This window comes from Malurus melanocephalus, unplaced genomic scaffold (genome assembly GCF_030028575.1).
Source record: "Malurus melanocephalus ecotype Western Australia unplaced genomic scaffold, MMel_1.1 scaffold_269, whole genome shotgun sequence".
Classification (NCBI taxonomy): Eukaryota; Metazoa; Chordata; class Aves; order Passeriformes; family Maluridae; genus Malurus; species Malurus melanocephalus.
Window position 1 is genome coordinate 107535 of NW_026623501.1, and position 10409 is coordinate 117943.

Consider the following 10409-nt stretch of genomic DNA (forward strand, 5'->3'; position numbering starts at 1 on the left):
TTGCTGTAGGAAATGAGGGACAAACACAGATGTGTAGCAAAACCCAGCTCAGAGCTGTGGTAATTCTGAAAGCTACTAATTAACTGAACGCTCAAAAAAWTCCATTTCTACAGTAGCTTCTGCCCCTGTGAACAACCACAAATTGAACCCCAGAGTTTAATGGGGGAGAAAATTTTACATATTTTTATTGCTAGGGATGCTGAGGCACAGAGCAGTGAAAATGCTCACTGTCATATCTTGGTGTTCCCTTCCTTCCTCTCCAGAAAGTCCAGTGAGGAGACAAAAAAGCCCTTCCAGGGAGGCTGTGCCTCTGGATCAGTGCAGAGTCAGTGAGGCAGAAATCTGATGTGTGGAGCACAACCAGGAGTCCCACAGGGGCGCACAGAAAGGGAGACAGATGCCAGCAGTTGTCAGGGACAGAGYTCTACATATGGGAGCACACAAAAAATCTGCACAGGGCAATAAATACGATGTGTGCTCCGTCCTGGAACACTCTGGAGACTCGGTGTTTCAGGAGGAACATGTCCTGTTTCTATTTTGCATGTTGGATCACTTGGGAGCGGTTCTGAGGACACAATTCTCTGGACCTCCCAGCCAGGCCACTGCTTTGGAGCTCCTCCTTTTCAGCAGAGCAAGGAGCAAATATTTTCATTGAAATTCTTGTATATCCCCTCTCTCTGTGAGTGAGTCCTCACCTCCAAATTCCCTGACACACAGCCGTGTTCTTTGAGAGCCTCCCGAAGGGATCACCGCAGCCGTGACCAAATCTCCGCGCAGCAAACAGCTCGGCTCTGCCTAATTGCCACACTATTAACTCCGCAGACAAAACAATCCACACAAACTCCATTTTCCTCCTCTCCAGGAGGAATTCATTTGGCCCYGGCCTTTTCCTAGCAAATATTTAGCATCCCGTGTGCACATATTTAGAAAGAATTCCCCAGAAATCGCTCAGCTGAAAGCGATTTCCCCCGAGGAGGGATGAGAGAACAAACCCGTGGAGCTGCGAGTCGCGCTGCTCTCCTGGAAGGCGCTCGGGCACCGCGGAGCAAAGGCGAGGTGGGACACAATTACCCATCTGCATTTAATTAATTCTCACTCTGATTTCCTATCAGGTTCCCTGCTGCAAAAACAGAAGGGRTGAGGTTTCGTGGAGGTGGTTTACAAGGTGAGAGCGGATGGCAGAACAAGGTAAAGAAAAGTGTTGATAGCGGTTTTGTTGTTTGTATTCGTTTTTGCTCTGTTTCAAAACTTCTGCATAGCAGTGGCTTTGTAATTCTCTGAATTTGAAATTCTCTGTGTGAGAATTTGGTTATGGCTGTGAAAATATTACTGCCACACTTCTTTATGTCTACTTTGTGAGAGTTTAGCTGGTCTCAGACAACWTCAGCTGCAATCTTTTAATCTCAACAAATTCACTGCAGGAAGGCTGTTTGCACAAAACTGATTTCTATRTTCCAGCAAAATTGTATCAAATTAGATTAAAAAAAACCCACTGAATCTTTCTGGAATTTGTACTTCTGGATTTTTTTTTTTTTAATTTCATCTTGGAATGCTGACAGTTCACTTATATTACTTCCACTTTTCTATTTTCACATGGACATATTATGAAATCAATTACAAATAAAATTTTTGTTGACTGTGATGACTTAGGACAAATCATGATGTTGGATTAAATATTGGTTTATTGTAAATCAAAATTATGATGAAACAAATTCACAATTGGAAATTGCATGAATGAACATAGAAACAGTCAGGAAACCTTGTTTAAAAAAAGATTGAAATTCCAAAATGCCTAATTTAATACWAGAAAAAAAATYCAGAAAATATTTCATAGGAATACAGGGGAAAATAACARAATGTCAACATTCCCTATGAAAACGACATACTGAAATCATCCATCTCTCCCTTAATGCATGATAACAAGGGAGGAAGGATGCATGTTAGGGCACTGGCCTGGAATATAGAACATTTCTATTCAAATTCCCAAATGGACAGAGATTTCTGCTTAGACTGTGGCCTTTTCTGTGTCTCCATCACCAAAGCGGTGAAATGCAGGAAGAAAACACCCCGTCTATTCCCTGACACAGTTACTATGATAATAAGGTGGCATATAAATTCCTTGGATTTAAGCCAGCTCCTTCTAGCCTCTCTCACCTGCTCCCCACAGCAAAATGTTTACTGATCATAATTACAAGCTGAGATTACCAAACTGCCTGGGGGATTTGGATGCCCACGGGAGCTGGCAGCTCTGAAGATCTCCGCCCATGGATTTCACTGATGCTCTGATTGATTTCTCCCACCACCCCAACAACTCTGCAAGTGCAGGCATGCAGAACCAGCAGGAATATTTACAGAGATAACATCTTCATGTCAGCAAGGCAGGGAATCCCATTGGGCCAGAGGCTTTGCAAGCTGCAGTAAATAAGAGCATCCAGTCCRAAACAAACACCCTGTTGCARTTCTGGTAMACACCTTTGGRTAGGGACAATTCCCCAGMACCACTATGCAGAAAATCTGACATTTGAAAGCACTTGAAGAGGCACACAAACCCAAGAACCTGCTCACACGACCTTCCTCTCCACCTGTGAAAGTAACTTCCTTCTGCTCCTTTCCAAAAATCAAATCTCAAGCAAAATTCTCTATGCAGAAATATCCCTTTCTGAGTTATCACTTTCCATAGTGCAGCATCTTCTCCTCCCCAACAACAGAATTGTTGATGTTGCTTTTGTAGCTGGTAAATAAATCAGCTGCTGTCAGGTCAGATAAGATTTCCTATCAGGTGGAGGTACAGAGAGTTTTCTAGTGAAGACCAGCAATGTGGGAGGGGACAGGACTTACAGCACTGTTATTTGTTATATTTCTATTGAGTTTGATATATTTCTATTGTATTTGCTAGAATAAAGGTTTCCCTTAGGAATAAGGGAAAGATGCCCAGAGTCAGGTGGAGAAAGTATTGCTGAGCTTTGTTTTTTTTCTGACCCTTTAGTCCTCCTTCCTTAACCTCAGAGGCTGCAGGCAGAGTGAAATTCCTCCCAGCATCAGCGAAGGGAGGTACTGAGGACTACTCAGCACATCCACACATCTCAGGATTGCACAGCAAAACATCCACTTGAACTCTAGACAAGGAAAGAAGTCATATTACAACATCTGAGTGTATTTGTTTGATCCTCCCAGATGTATAAACACCACACATATTTGCATGCAGACTTAGGCATTGTCTACTCCAGTTATAATTCCTCCATCCAAGTTCAGGATATCTATCATGCTGTCCATTTGACAGGCCTGCAGCTTGCTCCCAAACCTGGGGATGTTTGTGATGTGCTTATGATGGAAAAGCAAAACCAYAAATCCCTGTGCTGATCAACCCAGCTGAACCTCAAAGCAAGTCAAAATTCAGGCTCTCCTCAGAGCCCCACAAAGCTAAGGGTGGTATTTACCTGCATAAAAAGAATTAATACTGAAACAAACAAAGAAGTCTGGTTTAGCTATGTAGTGTTGAAATATTAATATTGTTGGCAGAGAGAGTACATGAACCTATTATTTTGTGAAGTGTGGCTGGGTATAGTGAAGGCAAACATTGAATAAGTAACTAGAAAATCCAGTTCTTTAACTGGATTTTCTGATGCCTGTAGCCAGACACMCAGAGAGTTTATTCCATTCTGCCTCTATAGCTGGAACGGATTTTGTATTAAAACTGCATAACAGGTTTTTTTTTAAGTATAGGAAAAATGTATTTTAAACCTAGATAATTTCATTTCCTGCTATGAAGGCACATCTACTGAGCTGAGAAGTAGGTGACATCAATAGGAAGAGATTTGACTGTAGGATCTACAGAGAGTAAAATGTGGCATAATTATTCTGAATTAACTTACAACAGTAATGTCAAGAGAGTTTGAATAGAGACCCTCAAACCAAACTAGTATCAAACAGAGTAGCTCCACATCACTACCATCACAGACACTATTTTCCATGTACATCTTCCTGCCTGTRCTGCTTGCTCATTAAATCTTTCATAAAGGGATCTCTGCAGAGTATCCAAGAAATAAGGCATATTTGTCATTCCATCTCCCTGTTTTTTGATAATCTAAATGCCTTTAAAGGAGGGAAAATAACACCTGCAGAAGAAAGAAAAGTAGAAAGCCAAATCTCATTATGCAACCAGTGAAAAAATTCTTGGTCAATGCAGAGGAGCCCTCACAGTTACACAGAATCAAACACTGCTCAGCATCCCAGCAAGTGCAAACACTACATCCACTGGATGAGCCCTTGAATTTAAAAATAATAAATAAAAGAGAGGAGCTAACACAGCAGTGGACACACCTGATCAGAGACTTGGGCACTAAAACCCACAAACATCAGACAATAACAGCGATGTTTGCTTCCAAGCCCTGTGCTGCAGGCCAAGGACTGGGATTCAATTCTCCCTTAGACCTAAGGGTATTTAACTTTACATTTCTAGACACCTGTCAAGCCATCCAATAAGCCACCATTCCCCAGGGCTCTTGCCCACCAGATGTGGTATTTTGATGGCTCAGAACAGCAGACACAGGATGGAGAGATGCTCTTTCCCTTGCTGAATATCMAACTGCACATGAAGTGCAGCCACTGAAGCAGCAGTTCTGCCTTCATTCACACGCACAAACCCCTGCCTACAACTTCATTGCCAGGGAAATGTTCTRTGAAACMATTAAAGAAGGTTTGAACCCAGTCWGACAGWGGAAAGGATTAAACTTAAATCACTCAAAACATAGGCAGGGGGACCGTAACGAAAAACTGCTTTTTAAAGTAATCTCCTATAACCATGAAGATAAATCCTCWAGTAATTCCATAATGATCAAAGATGCATTTCATTTTTTCCCRTTTTCTTACAATGACAGTGAATACAAGAAGATTTTTGTCAAAAGTGGAATTTTGTAAATTTGCATAAGCCTGAAGAGTACACAGCTGTTTGACCACAAGGATTTGGCATTTGCTATTACAGAGCAGAAGAAAGCTCACTATGCATATATTTACTTCCATTTATTTTTTATTTTCATTCCATTTCATATTTTCATGTCTGCTGCTAGCCAGAGACAATCCCCTGCATGGCTGGAGCTGCAGACTGTCCCTGTGACCATTGGGATGTTGGCACCTCCACAGCAAACACAACAGGCTGGGAAATGCCAGGGAGCTGATATTGAGCTGGAAGATGCAGTTCACAAACCAAGATCCTGCCACACCATGGCCAGGTCATTCCTGCTGCTCACCCTTACTCAGGCTGGAAGCCCACAAAGGAATCTGAGCTAATTTTTAGTCTCAGTAAGCAACACAAAATGGCCATATGTGATTTTGAGAGGTACAAAGAGGATCTGTGGCCGCTGCTGTTTGAATGCAGGCCACCTCCATCCCTCATTTTCACCGTGACAGAGAGGTAAATGGAGTTCCTCCCTCCCTCACAYGGGGAAATATAAAGCAGAAGATTACAGTTATTACAACCGCCTCTTGTTTGAAACAAAGTTCAAAGGCTTGTCTTCTTTAATCAATCTTCCAGCAGAATAATAGGGCTGCAAATTTCACTTTCATGGAACTAAAGCACAAGGGCTGAATCAGTTTTTCCCCTCTGTTCCCCCTTCTCAAAGCAGAGCACAAACGAAGGAGCTCGGGGAAGTTAACTGAGCTGCTGATAGAAGCCTCACTGCGTTCTCTGAGTAAAGCAAAAGGCAGGAAGGCAATAAAACATCTTGGCTCCAATGCCGTGTGCTGGCAAAGCACTTTGGGCAGTCAGATATAATGAATATTCAGCAATCTCTGGGCATTGTGGTATAGCAAAGTGCCTCAGTCAGGGGAGCCATTTCTGTGGCTGAGGTGAGAAAATAATAAATATCCACTTGGCAGAGGTGGCCACAGACACGGTCACTCAGAGCCCACAGATCTCCCTGGGTAACGTCCGGCTGGAGATTATTAATGAGTCCATTAATGACCCTGTTTCCACTGCAAGAGAATGGGGAAGNCCCTTAGGAATAAGGGAAAGATGCCCAGAGTCAGGTGGAGAAAGTATTGCTGAGCTTTGTTTTTTTTCTGACCCTTTAGTCCTCCTTCCTTAACCCCAGAGGCTGCAGGCAGAGCGAAATTCCTCCCAGCAGCAGCGAAGGGAGGTGCTGAAGGGGACCAGCAGCACATTCCCAGCTGAGACTGAGATTTTTCGCTTTTCAGGCGCGTGGAATCTCACTCAAAATTTCAGGCGGCTTTTGCTGCCTCGGGGACTGCTTTCCTAAAGGGAGCCAATGCCTCTCAGAGAACGAGAGAGCTCCAGGTTTATAAATCAATTTGTCTACAGACAGTTTTCAGTGCTGTTCCACCACAGACCCTCCCAGTGACGATGACCTGGAGGCCACCTCAGCTGTGATTAACCCTGTGTGCCCTGAGCACGGCACCTCCAGCCTCACAAAAACCTCCCTCAGACACGGGGCTGATGGAGTTCTGTGCTGCTCTGCCTCTCGTGTACTCATCCTCCTTCCCACTGTGGCTCTCTCAATTTAAAGGAGGGGGGAAGGGCTCTCCCACGATGGAAGATGTCTATTGATCCAATTTTTCATTTTCCTGTTCTTTTGTTTTGGAAGTTGCTCGCTAGAGTTACAACCCTCTGGTTCTCAAGACAAGCAAACTTTCTCCAGAACTGCGAAAAAACAAATAAATCAAGTGCTTTGGAGTGAGAGGGAGAAGATTGGAAGGAGTTGGGCTGCCCACCCCAGCCTTGTCTCCTTTGCTTCTCCTCCCTCCAAGCCAGACCCAGGGAAGGCTCGCATTCACACTCTCTCCTCTGTTTTTATTGCAGAGCACACAAAGGCTACAGAAAAGGGATCAAAACCCTCCCCTTCCAGGCTGGAGCAATTTTCTTACACTCCTTAGTTTCTCAGAGGGTAAGAGAGGGAAGAGATCCTCTCTTTGTTCTTTAGTGCTTGGGATATTTGCATAAAAAGAGACTCTGTTATTTGAACACTCCTCTGCTCAGTCTTATTTTGGAGTTACAATCCTTTGTTAGCTCCGTGTCGGACTCTGCTGGAGGGAGGGTCTGGAGTTGGATCTGCAAGGCAAGAGCCCAGGGTTTACCCTCCATGTGCACGGGGAGCTGCAAACCTGGAAATCCTCCCTTTTGCACAGGGGTTTGGAACCTGGGACTGATATTGGTGTCACTCCTGCTGTTCCAGAGCCAGGAAAGACGCTCTGGAGGGCACAGAGGTGCTCTCCCTGGGCTGGCAGAGCACTGGGGGCTCCCATCCCCAGCCAGCCACGCTGAACTGCCCCAAACAATCACAGAGTGGGCTGAACAAATGTGGGAACAAACCCACAAAATCATCAAGCCCAACTCCTGGCCCTGCACTGAACCATCCCCGAGAGTGACACCATGTCGCTGAGATTGTTGCCCAAACACTGCTGGAGCTCTGGCAGCCTTGGGGCTGTGACCATTGCCTGGGGACCCCTTCCAGTGCCCCAACACTCTCTGGGTCAAGAACTTTTTTCTAAAATCCAGCTGAACCTCCCTGACTCAGCTCCAGCTGTTCCCTCAGGTCCTGTCACTGTCACCACAGATCAGTGCCTGCCCCTCCTCTTTCCCCATGACTGCACTGAGGTGTCCCCCAGTGTCCTCCTGTCCAGCTGGACAGACCCAGTGCCCTCAGCTGCCCCTCTCACACCGTCCCTCAAGGTCCTTCTCCATCCCAGTGCAGCCAAAGCACATCAGTCACTCAGAGAAAGGAGCAGCTCCTCAGAAATCAATGGCATGAAGTCAATGAGAAACACAACCCAGACCCCCTGAGTGCTGATGGAAGCAGCAGAAGTTTCTAAATTATGATTTTTTAAAACCCAGTAAATATTTATTCTGTATTTTGTTTCACACAGGAGCACTGAATAAACCTGATTTTCAATACAGCAAAGTCCTGGTGCAAGGAGATGAAATGGCTTTGTTATTGTATCCAGGATTCCTTTGTTCCAGTAAAGAAGGAACAGCAAGCTTAATTAAATGCATTAGTAATCACAGGGTAGTTAAATATCAGTTGGTCATTAAAATACAGACTACAATAAAAGCCTAAATAATTTCTGAATTACAGACATAAATGTATGCATCAGAATAGGTATTTACTGTTACAGGGTGGCAATTTTCTTCTGGGAAATTGCCCCCACTTCATAATTCTCTGGGTTTTTTCTTTTCATTAGGATTTCTATAGACTGTGGCCCATACAATTTTCAGAGTCCTGGTTTTGAATTGTTATTACTGCTGTTACGCTGTGTTTCATACATCTTATTTCTGAAAACAAAACCCATTAAAACAGCATTCATTTTGCTCAAAGTTTTGCAGAATATTTCACCAGAATCTAATTCTGACAATCCAGGCAATTTTAAAATCCAGGAAAAAAACAGACAACCAACCACTAAAATTATGTTGGGATTTTTAGGTGATTTTTAGAACAGAGAAAAAAAAATTGCTGGCCTGGTATTGATCTCTTCCAGCTATCTGCAAGCAAGCACAACATGGAAAATGCCAGTATACCCATTGTTCCAAAATGTCTCTTTATCCACATGTCCAACTTTGTAGACGACACTTTTCCTCAAAATAGGAGGTCCTGGTCTGATCTGGGTGTCCCCAAGTAACCCCAGAGAGCACTCCATGCTTGGCATGGATTTGAACAAAATGGAGTTGGAGCAGTGGTTCAGTAGCACCAGTCCATGAAGAAATCCCATTCCTCCCCTTTCATTTTTGTACTTTAAATTACTTATTATCTTTTACTGCTTTTTAGGGTATTTGTCATTTGTTAGGATTTATTCCTGTTTTCAAGCAGAGTATAAATAACACCCTGTCAGAAGGGGTTAATAAGGCAAAAGAATACTTAAAAGACTTGATAAAAGCTGCACAACATGTCGTGATTTCTGATCCACTATCAGCTCATCTAACCACTCGTGTTCACTGCCTCTGAAATACCAAACAAACCATGAAATTAAAAATCCCCTGTGCCCTACCTTAAGTACACTGAAGAAATCAAAGGATCCAGACAGGGCCTTAATTCCTTACTGATAAAGGAAAATTGCTTTTATTCAAAAATTCTTTTTGAAGGAAAAAGCCCTGTATTTGGCACGAGAATGAAAAAAAAGGATGGCATAGCTGTTGTGATTTAGCTAAAAAAGTACTGACTCATGAAAGGTACAAGCTTGGCATTGCCCCTTCAAAAGTTAAATATTTCTGTCCCTGAGAGAAAAAAAAAATAAATTAGAACCTAAGAACATTTTGATCTCAAGGTTAGCTCCAAAGTATTTTGAAATTTAAGCCATATAATGGCAATAAATTTCCAAGGCTATAAGGCACCTAAAATGGAAACTTGAAATATTACTGAATTTCCCATCACCTGGGCAGTCCAGACACAGCCTCTTTTTTTTGGCAGTCTGGTTTCATGCCCAGTTCTGGATACAGTCTGGTTCAGTCATGAAGAACTTCCACCCTTACTGAATTGTTTTCCTGCACCTTGCTTCATGTAGGAGGCCCACGTGGCGATTTTGGTAGCCAAACCTGGCTGAATGCAGGGCTGGCCTTTACTGCACCTGGGCAGGATGCTGAGGTAAACAAAAATCACCTTTTTTACACAGAAATCTCCTCACTGGTATCCTCCTGCATCAAAGGAAATGGAGAATTTTTTTTCACAAAAATACCTAACAAATTAAGCAATCTGAATCCTTTGTGCAAGGTGGCAACAAAGGCAGATCTCCAGCATCCATCTCCTGATGCACAAATGGAATCAGCTCCCTGCTGGATCTGCAAGTGCCTCTAACTGCTCTATAATGCCACCACTGCTGAGTGACAGGCAGAGTTTAATTTGACCACACTTGGTCCAACTTCAGCCCGTTCACATCTTTGAATGAGGCAGGACCCCCAAATTTCCCGAGTTCTGCTTTTCAGGGCTGCTGCACCACTCTGAGCCTTCAGTTCATGAGTCTGCACTGTAAGGGCTGGGCTCAACACACCTCAGTGACACACAAAGACCTGGCAAGGACCAGGCTTCAAAAACATCAGATCAAGCTGATTTAATTGGGAGGGAAAAGGAGCACCACTAAGTTGAGGAAATTCAGGCACAGAAGCTCAGAGGTTGGCAGTAATGTAAATAAGTAAAGATAAAACAACCAGAATAGTGCACGGGGTGTTTCACAGGAACCAAGGAAAGAAAATTATCTTGCCCTGGCATAGCCCTCCTTTATGTGTGCCTGAGGGGTTTAACATGAACATTTAGCTGTTTTAAGAGCAGCTTTGGGGTCTCCTGAGAAAGTTTCATGATCCCAAAAGTCATTGAAAGGACTACTCAGCACATCCACACATCTCAGGATTGCACAGCAAAACATCCACTTGAACTCTAGACAAGGAAAGAAGTCATATTACAACATCTGAG